Source organism: Ambystoma mexicanum, chromosome 4q, assembly GCF_040938575.1.
Source record: "Ambystoma mexicanum isolate Mex_15411 chromosome 4q, UKY_AmexF1_1, whole genome shotgun sequence".
In the NCBI taxonomy this organism is placed as follows: domain Eukaryota; kingdom Metazoa; phylum Chordata; class Amphibia; order Caudata; family Ambystomatidae; genus Ambystoma; species Ambystoma mexicanum.
In genome coordinates, this window is record NC_090928.1 from 945,216,237 (window position 1) to 945,237,584 (window position 21,348).

Sequence of the window (21,348 nt, forward strand, 5' to 3'; positions counted from 1 at the left end):
CAGTATGCAAAGTATACACAATAGGTACTCAGACACGACAGCACAAGCAAACACTGACCAGAGCTTTGGTATCAAAGTATATAATTATTTATTTAAAAACACACTGTTTGAAACACTCCAGCACTCTTATTGTAAAACACTCTAAACACAGTTACTATTATAATATATACAACCCTTATTCCTTATCAGAGAAGTCTTAGTTAACACCACTTATTTCCAGACAGAGGTGAGGGCTTAACTATAGATGGCACTCCAATAAGTTCATGAAGAAGGGAGGGAAAAGAGAGAATATGTGAAGATACACAACTCTAAGATTTAGGAACACTTTTAGCAAGGCAGAAGAGCAAAAGTCACTGGTGAGCCAAAGTCCATAGGCTGGGCCCACTCTTAGAGAGAGCAGAGCACAAATGCGCCCAAGATCACACAGTTACACTAGGCTTTGAAAGTCTTGCAGAGAGTTCAAAAAGAGTTTAGAGAGGCTCAGAAAAGTTTAGCCAGGGTGTCCCAGGCTAACCCAGGTTCGAAAGCCGGGGGCTAAATCTACCCCGTACAGTCGGTGGCAAGGGAAGCCAGGCGGAACACGGTACCTTAAGTGGGAGGGATCCTCCAGCGGTGGCAGTTGTTCCTGGCAGCGGGTGCAAGTCTCGGCATCGTCCAGGGGAAGAGAAGATCTCGACTTGGAGAAAAGATGAAGGTCGTTGCACTGCCAGGGAAGAAACCAGCCGCTGAGTTTTCCGGTTAAAGGTATTACCCTTTATTTCGCGGTCGTGGTAAAACGTGGTATTCCGGTTGCCGGGGTGCTTGGCACAGGCAAGGCAGCCACGAGATGCGTCGGGAAGGCGAAAAGATGGTGAAACTGGTTATCCCCACCAGTCAAAGGAAGAAGACTCTCCGGCGGGAGATCTCCTCTGTCGTTGGGAAAAAGTGGTGAGACGGTCCAGCAGGGCTCCACCAGTGGTGTCGTCGTGGCAGGTCGGCTCAGCTTCTCCCTCATCGGATTCTTAGGTCCTGTGGTGACTTCTGAAGTTCCAATCCCCAAGCCCTGCTTTTATGCAGAAAACCCCCATTCACTCAGCCTAGCTGTCACTCAATCATGCTAAGTCACTTGGGCCAATCAGGACGGAGTGCGACTTGAGTTGCCTAGGCAACTCAGTCCAGGGTGCCTAAATCCCCCCTCCACCCCTCCTAAGTACCCCAGACAGAGTGGCACCACTTTGGAGAGCTGTGGAGAAGCCCGCCAAAAAGTGGAACAAAGGGCTCGACTTGGGTTGGAGTCACAGAAGAGAACACAAACGCCATTTTAGAACCGAGTTTTGGCAAAAAATACCAACCGGAGAATTAATAATAATTAAAATAAGCCGGCGGTATGTTCGAGGCTATCGTAATTAAATAAATAAAGATAGTAGCCTCGAACAATGGGAAAATCCCAAAGAGACATTCGCGGTTGAATATAAAAAGTAGTATCCACTGCCACCGGCCAAAACTCGATCAGGGGGGGCGGAAACGTGCCCCCTCGACTAACAGACCCCGGGGCAATCGAATTGCCCCCGCCAGTGCGTCCACAATATGATGGTTTGTACTGGTTCTGTTCAGAATTCAAGACTAGTAAAGTCAATGGTGACTTTACATGCCCTGGAGACAGTAGTCAGTCCCAGGGTATGGAGTCTATACTGGGGGGCCACTATGACACCCCGGTGTTACTGCACTGAGGGTGCTGTGTAACACACATCATAAAAACACATGAAGCCCTATGGAGTAAAAGACCCCATAGCCCATTAAACACATCTAGAGTCAAAGGAACACACTCAAATCATGTCCAACAGTGAGGGTAAGAGAGTCTCACTCTTGGCAGGAGAAAAAAATAAACCCCAAAAATCCAGTAAAGCTGCTGGGGGACTCACTAGGTTAGGAAATTCAGCCTAAACAGAGAATTCTCCCTAACACATGGCTGCTGAGGAATGCGTCGGGGCTTCCGAATAAGCCATGCTCCTGTGGTTTATAGGGTCCACCAGCCCCCTCATAGCGAAAGGTTTGCAGGGTCTCCCGCCAGTTCATATGGGCATTTCAAGTATCTGCTTCATTGACCGCCACTGGCTCAGGGCCGAAGGGAATGCCCCCCCGGGGCCAAGTGGCGGGAGCCGAAGTACGACCCGCAGGTGGGCCCGTACGGCGGGAGGGGACCTTCAGGCGGGCACACGCCCCACCAGAACTGGGTCGGGCCTCACACCCGGGTCTATCTCCTTGTCCTGTTAAATCCTGGAGGACTGCAGGCGGGCACACGCCCTGCGAACTAACGCAGGGGCCTCCACCTGTGAGCGCCAGTTGATTCTGTTGGCTCGGCGGCGTTGCTCCTTGGTTTCTCGGGAGGAGGGGTCGTGGGGTGGAAACCCTCTGGGTCTTCGGCCTTTGTCGCCGTCGTCTGTCTCCTCCTCTGGCACAGGCCTCGAAAGGCCCGCGGGCCTTTCACTGGGGTGGGGGGGCCACCCTCACACCCCAGGGTGGGCCCCCCACGGCACCCGCCGCAGCCGCAGCCGCCCGTCACTGGGCTGCTCTGGATTCTCCTCCACTGGGCGGAGGGGTCCACCCCAGGCTCGTACCGCCGCCACCAGTTCTCCTCACCGGGGGGGGGTTTGTGGGACACGCGCCCAGACTCTACCACTACGGGAGCCCCGTCCGCGGTGCTTCTGTCCGCTCACAGGCCCGCCCGGAGGCGCGTCCTCGTCCTGCTTCGGGACGATGTCCCAGGTCTCCGTGTCTTCCCGCGGTGGCGGGCGGAGGGCTCTCAGCGTGGGCCCACCAATCCGATGAGAGTGCCCCGCCCTGCCGGGCAACGCCCACGCATGCGGGTTTGCGGCCGCGGGGATTGCCCTTCCAGGCCCTCCCTTCGCTCCATCACCTTGGGCCGTGAAGCCTGTTCTCCGGCTTCCTGTTGCCCCCGAAGTCCGCTCTTTCGAGCAAAGGCGGCTCGGGGGGGGGGGGGGTCCAGCAACCGATCCGACACTGCATTGCCGCCATGGGTGTCCGGGGGGGGGGGGGGGGGTGCTCAATCCCTTTCAATGGCCCGAGTTGGCGGGAGAGCCACGCTCAGGCTGCCATCACCTGCGCGCCCCCTGGTAGCCTTTTTTAAGTGAAAGTGAAACTGTTTTTTCTTTTACCAAGGATTCCGAGCCTGACGATGGGGAATATTCATCCATGCCAGACCCCATGTTGGAGAAGAACAAATTACTTACCAACTGGTAACGTTCTTCCGATTGGATGTTCCTCCAATGTATTCCACATCTTTGACAAGTAATGTCCACAGCTGTGTACTTTGGAAACTTTTTTCGGCAGAGGGCATCCTGCGTCGATAGCGTCGGGTCGATGTCCCTTGAAGGCCTCCGTCGAGGGCGACATCACTAGATGTTATAAATAGGACGCACGGCGCCCATAGCCTCAGTTTAAGTGTTTTCCTCCATAACGTGTGACCTGCACATATCCAATGCATGCTTGACTGCACATAGCCTTGCGGAAATGTAAGCTGCAATCGCATAGGAAATTCTCCAGAGGGGCAAGCTGGGAGGGCGATGTGGAATACGTTGGAGGAACATCCAATCGAAAGAAAGTTACCAGTTGGTAAGTAACTTGTACTTCGAATGGATTGCGTCTTCCAACATATTCTACATCTTTGACAGACTACCAAAGCAGTACCAGAAAATGGAGGAGGGAAAAGAATTTAGAGTACCCAATTAGATGGCGGAATAAAGAACCGCCTTACCAAAGGCCATGTCTTGACCATGGAGCGTATCCAGGGAGTAATGTTTAACAAAGGTGTGGATAGAAGCCCATGTGGCTGCATCACAAATATTCCTAATAGGAACTACCCGTTGTAGGGCTGTTGAAGTAGCCTCCCCCTAGTGGAATGAGCTCTTAACCCTTCAGGAGGGTCCTTGCTCGCCAATCGGTAACATTCAGTAACGGTGAGGATAATCCACCTGGACGAGGTCTGTTTGGTAACAGCATGGCCCAATCGGTGTCCAGCATATACCACAAAGAGTTGATCGTCCACTCTGACCCTGGACATCCTAGAAATATACAAGCTCAGAGCTCACCTAGGGTCCAACCTATTCCAGGATGAGGAGGATGACAGAAATACGGAAGAACCACTTTCTGGCTTAAAAGAAATTCAGACACTACCTTAGGTAGAAAGGAATGACGTACCCTCAGTACAACCCCATCCTTGTGGAACAGTAAAGGGTGGCTTAGATGAAAGTGCCTGCAATTCACTCACTCTGCATGCGGAAGTCACCGCAAACAAGAAAGACAATCTCAAAGGACAAGCGTGCAAAGGTTCAAACGAAGCACCCATCAGAAATTTCAAAACCAAATTCAGATCCCAAACCGGCACCTGGAAAGGAGACGGTGGGAACACATTAGTGAGCCCTTTAACAAATTGGGAAATCGGCAAGAACTTTCTTCAGACGAGCGCTTAAAGATAGAAAGCGCGCCAGGTAACCTTTCATGGTACCCACTTGAAGGCCCATGTGGGCCACAGAAAGTAAGAAAGACAAAACCATAGGAATGGAACACTGAAAAGTATCAACATTTTGTCCTCTGCACCAGTCGCAAAACGCACGCCAACGGCAACGGTACAGGGATTTTGTTGCTGGCCTCCTGGCCGAAAGCAACACCTCCATCAAATCATCCGGGAGGTCCCAATCCTTGTACCTCAACCTTTCAGATACCAAGCGTGAAGGTTGAGAGTCCTGACCTCTGGATGGAGAACCTGACCCATAACCCCCCACTCCCAACCACTCCCCCCATGCGCACGTGAGTAGATCATCTCGCTAGGGAAGACGGCGTGGAGGGCAGATGGACATATCTACAAGGTCCAGGTACCATGCTCTCCTGGCACAATCCGGAGCAATGAGGATCACGTGGGATCCAAACCTCCGTAACCTCCCTTAACACTTGAGGAATGACGGGGACTAGAGGAAACGCGTACAGCAGCAGGAATGACCAATCCACTACGAATGTGTCTCCTAAGGCTACTCTCGGAGGAAATTCCCTTGAGCAGAATCTCTTGCACTACCGGTTGGCACTGGTGGCAAAGAAATCCACCTGTGGGGTTCCCCAAAGGGTGAACATCTCCAAAAGGACTTCCTGAGCCAACTCCCACTCGTGAGAGATCGTGCTCTGCCTGCTCAGAGCGTCTGCCACCGCATTTTCCTCTCCGGCCAGATGAACTGCAGAGAGCGAAGTTCCTTGCTGGATTGCCCAGAACCAGAACTGCATTGCCTCTCTGCACAACAGGAATGACCCTACCCCCTCCTTTTTTGTTGAGGTAATGCATTGCCACTGTGTTGTCCGTCATGATGAGGACACTCTTCCCCCGCACAGACGGCAGAAAAGCCTTCAGGGCCAGCCCGATGGCCCTCAGCTCTAACAGGTTGATGTGGAGTTTGGACTCCGACCCAGACCAACGACTGCTGGCGGTCAAGTCTTCGGCATAAGCTCCCCATCCTGTGAGGAAAGCGTCCGTCACTACAGTCACCTCCGGCCACGGTTGCCAAAACGGCTCCCCCTTCATCAGGTTCCCCTCGTTGGCACACCACAGAAGATCCTGGGAGACCGAGATTGGATTCTAAACAGGATTCGACATCCTGCCTAAGAACTGCTACCACTGCATCTTGAGGACCCAGTGCAGGATGTCATCCTCAGCCTGGCCACTGGCACCAGTAAAATGCAGGATGCCATGTGGCCACCGAGCAACCTTAAGAATACGAAAGCCAGGAGACTCTGGGCATTTGTCTATCATCTGCACAATGTGATGACCCCTTACCTTGGGAGGCAAGCACTTCCCTAAGGACGTGTCCAACACAGCCCCGATGTATTGGAGCTGTTGGGAAGGTGTCAGATGCGACTTCTTGAAATTGAGGGAGAAGCCCAGCTTGTGGAGGGAGCGGCAGGTGAGACCGAGGTGATCCAAGGCTTGCTGGGGAGAACGCGCACGGATCGGCCAGTCATCCAGGTAGGGGTAGGCATGTATCCCCCCTCGCCTGAGATACGCTGCCACCACCACCATTAGCTTGGTGAAGACCCTCGGGGCGCAGGTCAATCCGAATAGGAGGAACCGAAACTGAAAGTGCGAGTCGGCAGCCGCAAACCTCAGGTACTTTCTGTGCTTGGGATGAATCGGCACATGAAAGTAAGCATCCTGTAGGTCCATGACACCAACCAATCCTAAAGTTGATGGGCCTGGAGGACTTGAGAAAGAGTGACCATCTTCTTTGGAATCAAAAAATATGGGGAATACCAGCCCTTGTTCCTTTCAGCTACAGGCACCAGTTCTATAGCACCATTCTTCTGCAGGGTCAAGATTTCCTGCACAAGGAGCGGATCTGGAAGCTTCAAATAGAGATTCCCCGGTGGATTGTCATGAGGCCGCTGTAGGAAGGGAAGTCAGTAGCAGTGGGCTATTGTATCCAAAACCCATGCATCCAAAGTAATAGCTTGCCATTCCTCGAGATGCTGAGACAGTCTGCCCCCAACCGGCGAACCATGGGACATGGCCTCATGACTGTTTTGGAGCGGCTGCGGCAAAGAGGCAGCTGCCTGAGCAGCTTTGGCACCTCTATTTCCCCGACCACTGGTGGCTCCTCTCATTCTATTCAAAAGGAGGAGTAGTAACGAAAAGAACCTCCCCTCCACTGCTGTTCCCTAGGATGAAAAGACAGAGGTTGACGCAGAGCTGCGCTTAAAGATTTCACCGCAGCTATGGAGGTCTGCAACCTCTCAAGGCTCTCGTCAACCTTGCTGCCAAACAAATGCGCGCCATCAAAGGGCATGTTCAGAAGACGGGCTTGCACATCCGGGGCAAACCCAGACTTCCGCAACCACGCAAATCTGCGTATAACGGTGCTCACAGCCATGGACCGGCTAACACTGTTGGCTGTGTCCAAACCCTTGCCATCTTGCACTAGAGCAAGGAACCCATTCCTTTCATCACCCCTGGAATATGCTCAGCCGCAAGAGAAACACAATTCCACACAGTGTGTGAAAATCCTGCCAAGGCACAAGTGGAGTTGGCCGATTTCAGCACCATACTGCCCGCAGAAAACACCTTACGTGCCCAACCGTCGAAGTGTTTGTCGTCCCTATCAGGAGGGATGGAAGGGTATGCCGCCTGCCTCGAGGTGGCCGTAGCCACCTGAACCACCAAACTCTTGGGATTAGGGTGAGATGAAAGGTAGCTGGGGTCGCTACCGGAAGGGCAGTATTTTTTTGTTAACTATTTAATAACTGGCGGAAGAGATTCCGGAGTCTGCCAAGCAGCCGCCACCATTTTCTGCAAGGTCAAATGAAAAGGCAACACCGGGTCAGAGGACCGACCTTGATCTAAAATAACTGTCAAGTCATCCTGAACAAAAGCTTCAGGAGGAGTGGACCAACCAAGATATTCCATGACCCTAGCCATCAGTCACCTGTAGGACTACTCAGCATGAGCCCCAGGTTCAGGCCTGCTAATTTCCACCTCAGGAGAAGTGTCTAGGCCACTAGCATCATGAAAAGATTGCCTTAACTCTGCCAATTGACTATCCCCTAAAAAGACAGGAGCCACATCAGGCTCACCGGGTCAAAATCTAAGTCTGACCTCTCCTCCTCCTCATAGATGTCATCCAGAGGGATGTTAAAGTCCTGACTCGGGACAGCCAAGGATCTGGGGTCCTTAACAGGCCTTACAGACTTGGAAGTAGCCTTCCTTGGAGGATCCACCGTACCAGGGATCTCAGACGGCAAAAACCGGCCAAAAGGCCCAGAAGGCATCGAGGGCAGCGATAGCTTCGGCGTCGAAAGTGCTAATGGCTTCGGCGTCGACAACAGTGCCGAGGGCTGGTACGAAGGCAAAGCTTTGACATCTGTATCAGACAGACACAGCGCCGACAAAGTCGACGCGGACCTCGAGCCCTTAGCAGGTTTCTGCGGTCTCGCTGGGGATGAGGACCGAGACCCGGAAGCACGTCTCTTGCAATCATCCTGAGCCTTGTCCGAACGGGACCTCGAAGGTTCCTGATGAGGATCGAGCTGAGGACCAGGGACCGAAGGCGCACGAGCCACGGATCAAGTCCGTTCCTTGCCAGCTTCATCAGAAGGCGCAGATGGAACTGTGCCCTGCGATTGGAAAATCACCAACATCTGCTCCCTGAAGGCAGCCCATTCCTCCAGAGTCGAGGACTTTGATGGACAAGCCACTTTCCTCGTGGCACCATCCTCCGAGGAGGACGGGGAACGCGACCAGTGACAGCGCTTCCTAGAATGCCGAGATGAGGACGAATGGCGGGAACCACTCCTGGGGGGGTCTCGGTCCCGGACTCCTTCCGACGCTGAGAGTCACCCCTCGAATCATCGGTGAACATACTCTTGTACTTCAATTTACGGGACTTACTGGGTTTAGAACCCCTACCTACTTGAAGCTTTCCCTTACGGTCCTGCAAGGTCTTAGCAGTCAGCAACTGGCATTTGGAACAGTCGTCGATGTCGTGACTCTCACCCAAGCACCACAAACAAATATAATGCAGGTCGGTACTCGACATTTTAGACTTGCAGTCCCGGAAAGTCTAGAAGCCAGACCGCGGAGTCAGAGAGGTCGAAGAAGAAGACCTATTCACGAGGAATACACGAGGCGCACTGAGTCTTCGAAGCAAACACGTTTGCGGAAAAAATGGAACTGAGGATACAGGTGCTGTGCGTCCTATTTATAAAATTCAGTGACGTCGCCGTCGACGGAGGCCTTCGAGGGACATTAACCCCGACGCCATCGACGCAGGACGCCGTCTGCCCAAAAAGGTTTCCCAAGTACACAGCTGTGGACATTACATGTCAAAGATGTGGAATACGTTGGAGGACACAATCCATCGGAAATTAAAGTTACTCACTGTAGTGACTAGAGTACTCCTAGTCCTTAGTCCCCCTTACTCTATCCCCCTTACTCTATCCCCCTTACTCTATCCTTGTGGGCGTCCCCCAACATGGGAATGGTACCAGAACCTTTGGCAGTGAAGAATTGAGCGTACCCTTTAAATTTAGTACAGCGTGGGGGCAAGATAGGCTTGTTAACGCCAGAGAGCCTGCCTTCCGGCGCCTCAGCTCAGTCCCCATTTAAGACACCAGACGCTTTAATAACTGGCTATGCTGTATATTATAGCCCCTGACATAAGCGGGCGAAGGTGGGTGGGACATATGGAGGAGAGTAATTATAAGTTACTCACCGTAGTGACTAACGTACTCTTAGTCCTTAGTCCCCTTTCCTCCATACTGCATGGGCGTCCCTTCCAAGGGACGGGAGACTGAACCTTTTTCACCAGAAAAAACCTTCCTCATCTTTAAATTTAGAGGCGCACATGGGTGCGGCCCAGGGAGCATGTGCTGCCCTGACTCTGCCCTCCAGCGCCACAGCTCAGTCCCTATTCACGCGTCGGCAACAGATTTAACATTCCCCAATGACACCAGTTTTATTAGGGGGGAGGTTGGTGGGAAGAATAGAGGAAAGGGGACTAAGGACTAAGAGTACGTTAGTCACTACGGTGGGTAACTTATAAGTACTCTTACATCCCGTCCCCTTTCCTCTATACTGCATGGGCGATTACAACTGAATGTAGCGCCAGGATGGAGAGGCGACCCTCCTTAAGCAAATAGGTTCCTGAGAACCGCCTGTCCGAATGCCGCATTAGATCTAGAGCCAGCATTTATGAGAATTCTCCCTAACAGACACCCTCGACCCGGGGGTTCGTAGCGCTGCGGTTAGGCGCCCCCTCAGACATATTGACAGTAGTAGGACGTAGCCCCTCGGCCATATTGCTGGTACAAGGGCAGAGCCCTTCGGATGACAATCCGGTACAAGAAACTTCCGGTCCCTCAACACTGCCACCGGGAGGATCCAAGGATCCCTCGCCCTGAAGGCCGGTAGCTGCAGCAGCCTCGTTGCACGTGCTGGTACAAGGAACTGAACGGTCCCACCCGTGCGGGAGAGTCCTTGGGAAGGAGTCTCCTTTGTGGGGTGCGATGGAAAATAGCAGCCCTACCTTGGGCCTGGCTCAGTGCTTCACGAAGTTCTTGAGGTCCTATGGAGGTGACTTCTGGAAGAGCTCCCTCCACCTGGCTAGTCTGTTCTTCAGCGCTTTCGATGACAGAGAACCACACGCTGTACAAGCTGGGCCAAGGCAACGTAGGCAGAGGGCGTGGGGGTCTGAAGTTGGGAAGAGCCTGTTGCAGGATGGACATCTGCTGAACTCTGTGGATGCCAACATGCGCCAGGGAGGAGCGTGACGCCTGAGGACCGAGTATCTGAAGGATAAAAAGAAAAAAAAAAGACAAAGTGAAGAAGTATCCGCGCATGGAATTGCATGGCTGAAGCCAAACCCAGGAGCGCTGGTGAATTCGGCCCGTTCCCGTCAACGCAGAAAAGGGGAATGGCGTGTGGCGCCAAAGGGTGAAGTCAGGGAAGAACAAGCGCTCATCAAAATTTAAAGGGGAAGAAGATTTTTTCTGGTGAAAAAGGTTCCATCTTCCGTCCCTTGGAAGGGACACCCATGCAGTATGGAGGGGACTGGAAATAGTGGGCAATTCCACCGTACAAGTCCATTCGGTGGAGCTGGGACAACCTGCCTCATTCTTAAGCAGAAGCAAAAAGTTTCTTCAGAACCGCCTAACCGAACTCTGCATCCTGCCTGGAGCTGGTATCCAGGAAATATTGCTTACAGAACACAGACATAGTGGCCCAAGCAGCGGCTCTGCTGAAGACATCCCAAGAAGCATGTCTCTTAAATGAGACAACCATAGCCTTTACTCTGACCGCATGGGCATGGATCGCCACAGGAACCGGTTTACCCATTACTGTATACGTCTCCGAAATGGCCTGGACCATCCAACAGGTGACAGAAACGTTGGTAGCCTGGGTGCCTGGAGACGAGCCTGCAAAAGTAATGAACAAAGACTCAGATTTCCTGAAGGGTTTCGTCCGGGAGAGATTGAACTTGAGCACTCTCTTTAGGTCCAAGGAATGCAAAGCCCTTTCAGCCACCCGCATGAGGGTTTGGAAAGAACACAGGCAGGCACATTTCCTGATTTAAATGGAATGGAGAGACTACCTTGGGCAAGAAGTTTGCACAAGATGACCTTGTCCTTAAAAAAGTGGTGAAGCGCTTGCACAACGACAGCCTGCAGCTCACTCACCCTGCGCAATGAAGTGAGCGCCACCAACAGCACTGCCTTGAGTGCCACCAACCTGATGTGCACTGAGGCCATTGGCTCGAAGGGCTTGCGCTGCAAAGCCTCAAGAACCACGTTGAGGTCCCAGATTGGGTGCGGCCTATGGGCCAAAGGAAAGAGCCTGGACAACCCCTTGAGGTGTGCCTTAAGCACTGGGTTGGCCGCTGAAATAACGTGCTTGTGGGAATTCCTGTAGGCCCCAATGGCCAACAAATAGGTGCAGCAGGTATCAAACTGAACGCCAGAATGAGCCAGATGTGCAGAAAAAAACAGCACGTCATCTAGTGAGGTGAGGGGGTCCATCCCATTGTTGTGTGCCCTGTGGCAGAACCTAGCCCACTTGCTCTTGTACTGAGATTGCATACATGGCCTCCTGTATGATGTTCCAGTTGTCGTCAGAGAACTGAGCGTGGTGCAGTCTCAGCTGGACAGTAACCAGGACGCTAGGGCCAGTCTGGCTGGGTCCGGGTGCCGTTCTGCCCCCACCCTGCTGCTTCAGGAAGCCCCTGCTAGGGATCAGAAGATGGATCGGCCCCAGGGAACACAACTGCAGCAGGTCCGAGACCCAAACCCTTGACGGCCAGCAGTGGGCAATCAGGATGAGGATGCAGCATACTGAGGCTCTGAATTTAGTGTCTGCTGAAGTAACGGAGGAGGAAACTCATAGTGCCTGCAGCCGTGCCAGCATAGCTGGACGCGTTCCCCAGAGACCCCTGACCCGTACTGACCATGAAGAAAACCGGGGGCACATGGAATTCATAGGAGTTCCTAATAAGTCCAGTTCCAGTAACCTCCATCTCTGAAACAGGGGCCACAAACTGTTGGTGTAACTTCCATTTGTAGGTGTTGAACCACAGGCGGCTGAGTTGGTCAACTTCTGCATTGCTGTCCCCTGGGAGATGGACTGAGGAGATCCTTATCCCCTCTGACAGGGCCTTTCCTAAATTGACACTGCCTCCATGCACAGGAGCGGGGGAGAACGCGTGCCACCCTGCTTTTTCAAGTAGAACATTGTCGTGGAATTGTCAGTCCTGACCAGAACGGTCTTGTCTCTAATGAGCGGTAGAAAAGCCCTGAGAGCCAGGCCCATCGCCCTGAGCTCGAGCAGATTGATATGTAGGAGGGCTTTTGCCCTGGACCATGAGCAATGATTCAAGTAGCCCTCCAGAGTAGCCCCCCCAGCCCAAGAGGGAGCAATCCGTCATCACTACCAGAGTGGCAGGGTGAAGGAGACTCCCACTGCAACATTGTAGTCCAACAGCCAGCAGTGAAGATCCATGAGGGGGGACAGGAGGATAGGAATACTGTCTGACAACAACACCATTTCCTGTTCCCAGTTAGCCGCCAGGTGGAGATGGAGGAGTTTCATCTTGAGGCGGGTGTGGTGAACTGTCAGCATACAAGACGCCATCAGGACCAGAAGGTGCTGGAACCACCATGCAGAGGTGGTTGAATTGGCCGGAAAAAGCCCCATCGCCTTGCGGAGCTGCAGGTCTCTCTCGGACGTGAGGAACACTTGTGGCACCATCGCGTCCAAGCGCACTCCAAGACCACCATGTCATGGGTGGGAGTCAGCTGCGATTTCCACTGGTTGAGAGATGTTAGGGAGAATTCTCATTCTATGGCTAATTTCCCTTACCAATAGAGTCCCCCAGCAGCTTTGCTGGATTTGAAGGGTTTGTTTCTTTTTTTCTGCTAAGGGAGAGACACTTTTTCCCACTCTTAGGCATTTTTGCTATGTGTGTTCTAGGCTATTTTTGTGTTTAATGTCTATGGGATTTTCTCAACCCCATAGGAACCATCTTTATGCACATGTGTTACACAGCATCCTCAGTGCAGTGACACAGGGGTGTCGTAGCGACCGCCAAACATAGACTCCATACCCTGGGACTGACTACTGTCTCCCAGGGCATGTAAAATCCCCATTGACTTTACTAGTCCATTTTTATGAACTAAACCAGTACAAACCATCTTACTATGGAGGTACTGGAAAGGGTTAATAGTTTTTCCCTTATGTTCATTTTCGAGAGGGTACCGTACAGTCCCTCTCTCAAAAGTTTCTGGCTGGTGGCAGTGGCTGGTTGAAGGAACTTGGGGTTGGTCACCCTAGGTTACCATGGGGCAAACAGACGTGGACTCCCTGCTCACTGGGCTTAGAGAGACTCAGCTTCACCTCACTGATGATGCCCAACAAGGCTGAAACACGTGTATGGGGTTGCTGTTGGAACTCTTGTTCAGAGAGGAATTGCCATAGCATTTCGGTGCTGGACTGCCCATGTGGGCGGGACAAAGACTGATATGCAAATGGATATTTCCCATCTGTGAAAGGTACAGTGAGCAAAAAGCGTGTGCTGCAAACTCTCACCTCATAACAGGTTATCATGCCATGTTCTTTCTGGAGAGGAGCGCCTGCTACCTTTTTTGAAATATTTGCAAGGAACTTGGGTTGGTCACCTGAGTTACCTGGGGGCAACCAGACGTGGACTCCCTGCTCACTGGCCTTAGAGAGACTCAGCTTCACCTCACTGATGATGCCCAACAAGGCTGAAACACGTGTATGGGGTTGCTGTTGGAACTCTTGTTCAGAGAGGAATTGCCATAGCATTTCGGTGCTGGACTGCCCATGTGGGCGGGACAAAGACTGATATGCAAATGGATATTTCCCATCTGTGAAAGGTACAGTGAGCAAAAAGCGGATGGCTGCGAACTCTCAATGTGGTTAACAACCACTGAACAAGTTATCATGCCTTCTTCCGAGAGAGGGGCGCCTGCTACCATTGTTGAACATAAATATATACATACACACACATTTTATGTTTTATGTTGGTTTTATTAAGGATTTGTGATGATTGATTGTCTCTATATTAATTGAGTTGTGTAAAGTTCTTGACTGAACTAAATCACAATAAAGAAATTATTATTAGAAAAGAGGCTACACAGTAGTGAGTTGACGGCAAAAGCAGTGAAGAAGGCGAGTAATAACAACTGCACATTTTTATTGGAGTACAGACTAACAGGGTACAACAAGAAAAGACAAGAAACACATTTTTGTGAACACCTTTAGTAAGGAACAAGTTACTTACCTGCAACTATTGTTATCCAGCATGGGTCTGGCATGGATTCACATGCTCATTAATATTCCGTCGTCAAGCCGGGAATCCTCTGTAAAAGAAAAAACGGTTTCACTTTCACTTACAAACTGTATTTCTCCTTTAAACCAATTACTGTCCTCTGGGTCATACTGCCGTCATCCAATGACCGCCCTCTACCTACGCCCTCCTCCGGCAGCCATCTTAAGATTTGGTAAGCACGTAAAGCGGCAGTATGACCAAGAAGAGACGCAGCAGGATCGCAGGGAGGGTTTGCATGTGAATCCATACCAGATCCATGCTGGAGAACAATAGTTAGAGGTAAGTAACTTGCTGCTTCTCCAGCATGGGGTCTGGCATGGATTCACGTGCTCATGAATAACAAATACACAGCAGCCCAGACATTACACAACCAAGGGCGGAGGCAAGGCTCAACAGAAGCAAATACTCTTACCTCCGGAACAGGCTCAACTTCAAGCGAACAAGTTGCGTACCACTGCTTGGCCGATCCTGCACTCCTCTCTGGAATCCCCGCAGAAGAACCTTGTAAAGGTGTACGTGGACCTTCACGTAGCAGCCCTGCAGATATCCAGCAGGGGAACAATGGACAGGAACGCCGCTGTCGCAGCGATTGCTCTGGTGGACTGGGATCTCAGACGACCGGGCAGCAGTCTGTTCGCCAACCGATGACAATGCATGATGCAGCCGAAGAGCCACCTTTAAATGGAAGCCTTGGACAAGACCTTCCCATGGTTCACAGAACCAAAGTTCACAAATCATTGTGAAGTCTTCCGAAAACCTTTTGTATGTGTCACATAGACCTTCAAGGCACGAGCAATGTCCAGCGAGTGCAAGGCCCTTTCAGATGGTGAGAAATGTTTCGGGAAAAAACTGTTCACAATAAAGGCTTTTTGAGGTGCAATTCCGACAGAACCTTCGGCATGAAAGAGGGGTGCGTCCGCAGCACCACCCTCGATTAGTGGAACATCAGGTATGGTTGCTTGCAGTGTAGGGCTGGGATCTCACCCACCCTCCTGGCAGAAGTGATGGCCGCAAGGAAAGTCGTTTTCCACGAGAGGAACTTGAGAGGGGCCTAATGCATCGGCTCGAAAGGGGGGCCACATGAGCCTCGTGAGAACCACGTTGATTTTCCACATCGGGGCAGGAGCCTTCAGCAGAGGGAAAGATCGAAAAAGTCCATTGAGGAACTCCTTGATGAGTTAGTGAGACCACAGTGAAGATCTTCCTGGAGACCTGGTGTAGCAGGCGATAGCCGTCAGATGCAACTTGATAGAAGCGTATGCCAGGCCACCCTTGGCAAAGAGAGCAAGTATGGAAAAATGTGCGGGCCTGTGACCCTCAGCAGGGTAATCTTCTGCGACAGGCACCACGTAGCGAAACACTTCCACTTGTGACCATAGCACTTGAATGTCAACAAGGCCCTGGCCTTGGCGAGGATCTCTCTGCGGTACGCAGGCAACTCGTATCCACCAAACTCAAAGGATGCAGGAGCCAAGCCCTCAGACTCTGCGATCCTAGGTAATGATGCAGAATTGCGCCTCCTTCTCTGGTGAGAAGATCGGGAACTACCGGCAGCTAGATCAGGGGTGACGCTGATGGATTGAGAAGATCCAGATACCAAATTTGCCTTAGCCACGCCGGGGGAATGAGCATCATCCTGCATTGGCACTGTGAGTGTGTTTATGACTCCTAGCAGGAGAGGCAACGGAGTAAACACGTACAGAAACGGGCCTTCCCACGGGAAGGAGTGTTAGGGAGAATTCTCTGTTAAGGCTAATTTCCCAAACCTAGTGAGTCCCCCAGCAGCTTTTCTGGATTTTTGGGGTTTATTTTTTTCTCCTGCTAAGAGTGAGACTCTTTTTCTCCCACTCTTAGACATGATTTGAGGTGTTCCTTTGACTTTGTATGCGTTTTATGGGCTATGGGGTCCTTTACCCCAAAGGGCTTCATGTGTTTTTGGTATGTGGGTTACACAGCACCCTCCGTGCAGTAACCCAGGGGTGTCGTAGCGACCCCCCAACATAGACTCCATACCCTGGGACGGACTACTGTCTCCCAGGGCATGTAAAGTCACCATTGGCTTTACTAGTCTTAAATTGTGAACAGAACCAGTACAAACCATCATATTGTGGACGTACTGGTCGGGGCAATTCGATTGCCCCGGGGTCTGTTGTTCGAGGGGGCACTCTCCAGTCCCCCCCGACCGAGTTTTGGCTGGTGGCAGTGGATACCACTTTTTATATTCGACCGCAAATATATTCCTATGGGATTTTCCCATTGTTCGAGGCTATCATGTTTTAAAATAGCCTCGGACATACCGCCGGTTTATTAAATTAATATGAATTCACCGGTTGGTATTTTTTGCCGAAACTTGGTTCCAAAATTGCGTTTGTGTTCGCTTCTGTGACTCCAACCCAATTCGAGCCCTGTGTTCCACCTTTTGGCAGGTTTCTCCACAGAAGCCTCCAAAAGTGGTGCCACTCTGTCTGGGTACCACAGGGGGTGTGGGAGGGGGTTTAGGCACCCTGGACTGAGTTGCCTCGGCAACTCATGTTGCACTCTTGTGTGATTGGCCCAAGTGGTGAGCCGCCCGGCTCACCACCTAGCATGTTTGAGTGACAGCTAGGCTGAATGAATGGGTGTTTTCTGCATAAAAGCAGGGCTTTGGGGACTGGAACTTCAGAAGTCGCCACAGGACCTAAAGAATCCGAGGAGGGAGAAGCCGAGCCGACCAGCAACGACGACACCACCGGTGGAGCCCTGCTGAACCGTCTCACCACTTTTCCCGACGACAGAGGAGATCTCCAGCCCAGAGAGTCTTCTTCCTTTGACTGGTAGGGATAACCAGTTTGCCCGTCATTCCGCCTTCCTGGACCACCTCGTGGCCACCTTGCCTGTGCCGAGCACCCCGGCAACCGGAATACCACGGTTTACCACTACCGCGAAGAAAAGGGTAGTACCTTGTAACCGGGAAACTCCGCGGCTGGTTTCTTCCCTGGCAGTGCAACGACCTTCAGCTTTCCTCCACGTCGAGACCTCCTCTTCCTCTGGACGAAACACCAACTTGCAACCGCTGCCAGGAACAACTGCCCCCGCTGGAGCATTCTTCCCATTTTCAGGTACTGTGTCCCGCCTGGCTTCCCTTGCAACAGATCGTTCGGGGTGACAGTAAATCCTCGACTGTCTAACCCGGGTTAGCCTGGGGGCTGTTAACTAACTTTTCCTGACTTGATCTCAATCTTTGTGAACTATCTACAAAGACTCTTTGGGCATAACCCCACTGTGTGATCCTGGACACATTTTGCTTGCTCTCTCTAAGAGTGGGCCTGGCATTTGAACTTCCTTGCTCTCCAGTAGACTTTGCCTAACCTGCCTCACAGTGGTTCTTTGAAAGGTATTGAAATTGTGTGCTTTCATAACTTTGCCTTTTCCCTCCCCTTTTCTATAACTTATTAGAGTGCCATCTTATGTTAAGCGCTCACCTCTGTCTGAAAATAAGTGGTGTTTCTCACTAAGACTTGTCTAATAAGTAATTAGGGTTGTATATATATAATAGTGACTGTGTGTTGAATGTACTTACCTCTTTTTGTGCTAGTGTAATTTACAAGTGTGTCTTTAAATAAATAATTATATACTTTTACACCAAAGCTCTGGTCAGTGTTTGCTTGTGCTACTGTATCTCTGTACCTATTGTGTATACTCTTATATACTACCTAACTCATCTTGAGAGAAGTCTGACTGCTTAGCCACAGCTACCAGGTAAATCTGGGTGGTACAGACTGCTACCAATTGGGTTTACTGCCAACCACCTGTAGTCCTAAATCTTTTGCAGCAGTCCCTAAGGGAACTGCACAGGTTTCTGCCTAACAAGGAGAACGTATCCCCCATGCTCCTCGGTTGGTGTGACCTCCTGGCATTTGGAGTCTGCTGCTGACGCAAACATATCGATCTAGGCCCTGCCCCACTTGAAGATGTGGTCCACCTGGTCCTGCCAAAGTTCCCACTCGTGGCAGGAGCGCAATTCCCTATTGAGGGAGTCTGCAATGGTTTTCTTGACTCCCGCTAGGTGAAGAGAAACGAGGAAATCTCTTGTCTGACGGCCCAGCGCCACAAGTCCTGCGCTTCCTTGGAGAGCACTGGGGATCGAGTGCACCCCACCCCCCCCGTTTCCAGATGTAGAACATTGTGGTGTTGTCTGTTAAGATCCTCACCACCTTGCCCTTTGGAGACAGGGGGAATGATTTGAGAGCCCAGAACACTGCCCGTAGGTCCAGGATGTTGATATGGAGATCCTTCTCCTCCGGCAGCCATAGGCCTCTGACGTGCAGAAGTCTGGTGTAGGCTCCCCAGCCTTACAGTGAAGCGTCTGTGGTGACAGTCTCCTGGTATGGAGGGGTTTGAACCCCTGTGCCCCGGCGATGTTGGATCGGACACCCCACCACCTTATGACCCGACGGAACTCTTCATCCAGCATGATTTTGTCTGTGAAGCTTTCGGACACCTGTATCCAGCGAGCGTCCAGGAACTCCAGAAGAGTTTGCATCTGTAACCCGCGGAGCCGGATGAGGTAGATGCAGGACAACATCATACCGAGCAATGACTTGATGATTCGTGCCGTGGCCGCCACCATCGACAATAGCTGCTGCACCTTCCCTGAATGGCCGCTACCCTCTCCTCTGAGGGCGACGCCGGCAGGACACCATATCGAGTCTGGCTCCTAGTAACAGCACGTTCTACGATGGTGTCAAGCAGGACTTCGGATAGTTGATGGAGAATACCAGTTCCGTCAGTAGCTGGACCGTCGCCTCCATGTGTCCGACGGCCAACTCCCGTGAGCAGGCTCGGATGGACCAGTCGTCGAGGTACGTGTATAGCCCGCAGACGTAGATAGGCCGCCACTGGGGCCAGGCATTTTGTGAACACTCTGGGGGCCGATTTCAATCTGAAAGGCTGGCTCTGCACTACGAAACACAAACCTTCGATATTTCTTGTGAATGGGGATGTGGAAATAGGCGTTCTTCAGGTCCAGCGACGTCAAGAAGTCTCCTTCCTCCAGTTGGCCGAGCACGTGCTGCAACATGACCATCCTGGTCTTTTGGGACTTGAAGTATTTGTTGAGACGTAGGTCGAGGATGGGCGCCCAACCCACTGTCTTCTTTCTGACAGAAAGTATCTGGAATAGACTCCGGGGCCCCAGAGTCATTGCTCTATCACCCCTTTACGCAGCATGGCCTGTACCTCTTCCAGGAGCTGACGGATGTGCTGCTCCAGATCGGACACCAGAGAGATCCGTGGACACATGCATTGAAACTCCAGGGTGTGTCCCTAAGCGAGAGCGTCCAGCACATCTGTCGGTGGTGATCATCCACTCGCGGACGAACCTCATCAGCCGGCCGTCCACCGGGGTGCACGTGTGGGGCCTGACGTCCCAGCCAATTCAGGCCTGTTTCAGAGCCGGCGTCCTGGCCTGCGGGTGACAGCAATGCTGTCCTCTGCTACGATAGGCCTGGGAACAGTCTCTGTAGGCTTCCTGGGTCGTGGATCTGGAAGGCTGATGGCACAGAGAAGAGAAACCTTTGGAAGAGCAGCTCGACTTTCCCCTGGAGGAGCGAAAAGAAGAGCGCTGCTGTTGGAGTGCCCAAGGAACAGGCCGTCTCTGCCTTGATGGACTCAACGGGCTTCCCAAACACAAGTTCTCTCTGTCGAAGGGTATGTCCAGCACATTCACTTGGACTTCCTGCCGAAAATCTATAGCCTTCATCCAGACTTGTTGATGAAGGCAGACACCGTTCCCCATCTGCCGGAACCCAGTGTCGGCGACAGCCATCGCCACTGTAATGGCGTGATCAGAAGTAACTTCCCCCTCCTGGAAAAGAGCGATAGCCTCCATCCTCTGATCGTCTGGGAGGAACACCAAAATAGGGCCCAGCTTGTACCACAGCTCCCTGTCGTATTTGGCTAGGATCGCCAGTGCGTTGGCCGATGGTGTAAATCACCTTCCTTCCCATGGCGTACATTTTCTTCCCCTCGCTGTCCGAACGACCGAAGACAACGAGGATGGGTTAGCCGACCATTTCCTCGCGGCCGCCAATACCACCGAATCCAGCAATGGTTGCAACCTCAGGCACTTGTGTGCGGTGCCTAGCACCAAATAGTTCTCCAGCCTATCCCGTTTGGCTGAAGCCGTGCAAGGCTTCTACATGAGGGCCAGGCCCTCTGCCCACACGTTGTCCAGAAGGGGCACTACAATGATGGTCTTCCTCCTGGCCTCGCATACCAGAAAACCTACTTCCTCCTTTCTTCTGGGCACAAACTGAAAAAGCTTGGAGGTTCTTGCGATCATGGAGTGGAACGACCCCACCTCGTCCGGTGGGGACGCCCTAGGTGGCGCAACCAAATGCGGAGACTCGCCGCACGCTGCAACAATATTGTCGTCCATAGTCGTAGCCGTATCCGTCCCTGTGCCTTGGTCTGCTGGGGGAGAAGGGGCCCGATGCAGATGCGGAGGCTGAAGTGGGGGCAGCGGATAACTCTTTCTCCTCTTTGTTGGAGGCTGAACCGGGGCTTGGGGGACCACTGGAACCGGGCCCGGTGGCATCCTCTTCTGAATCTCAGACACCAAGGTGTGAAGGGTTGACAGAATGTCCAGAGACACATCCCTCGGCTGAGCTGGCGGAATCGGAAAGCTAAGCCACTGTGCCATCATCAACCTCCTCTTCCACATCCTTGTGGACCGTGTGCAAGGACTCCTGGTCCTCGTCTGTGGACAAGACTGTTAGGAAGAATTCTCATTCTATGGCTAATTTCCCTTACCTAGTGAGTCCCTCAGCAGCTTTGCTGATTTCTGGGGTTTATTTTTTCCACTTGGTAAGAGTGTGACCTTTTTCCCACTCTGACAGTGTATTTTTGTGTGTGTTGTACTTTTTGTGCTCATGGGCTATGGAGTCTCACCAACTCCCTAGGCATTATCTTTTTATTTGTGTGTTACACAGCA

At 52.0% G+C, this 21,348-nt stretch overlaps 1 protein-coding gene across 3 annotated transcripts in view; it reads right to left on the reverse strand.

The window, feature by feature from the left end:
* Positions 1 to 21,348, reverse strand: part of UBR2 (ubiquitin protein ligase E3 component n-recognin 2) — a 2,523,611-nt gene that overhangs the window by 555,557 nt on the left and 1,946,706 nt on the right. The window lies entirely within an intron of this gene.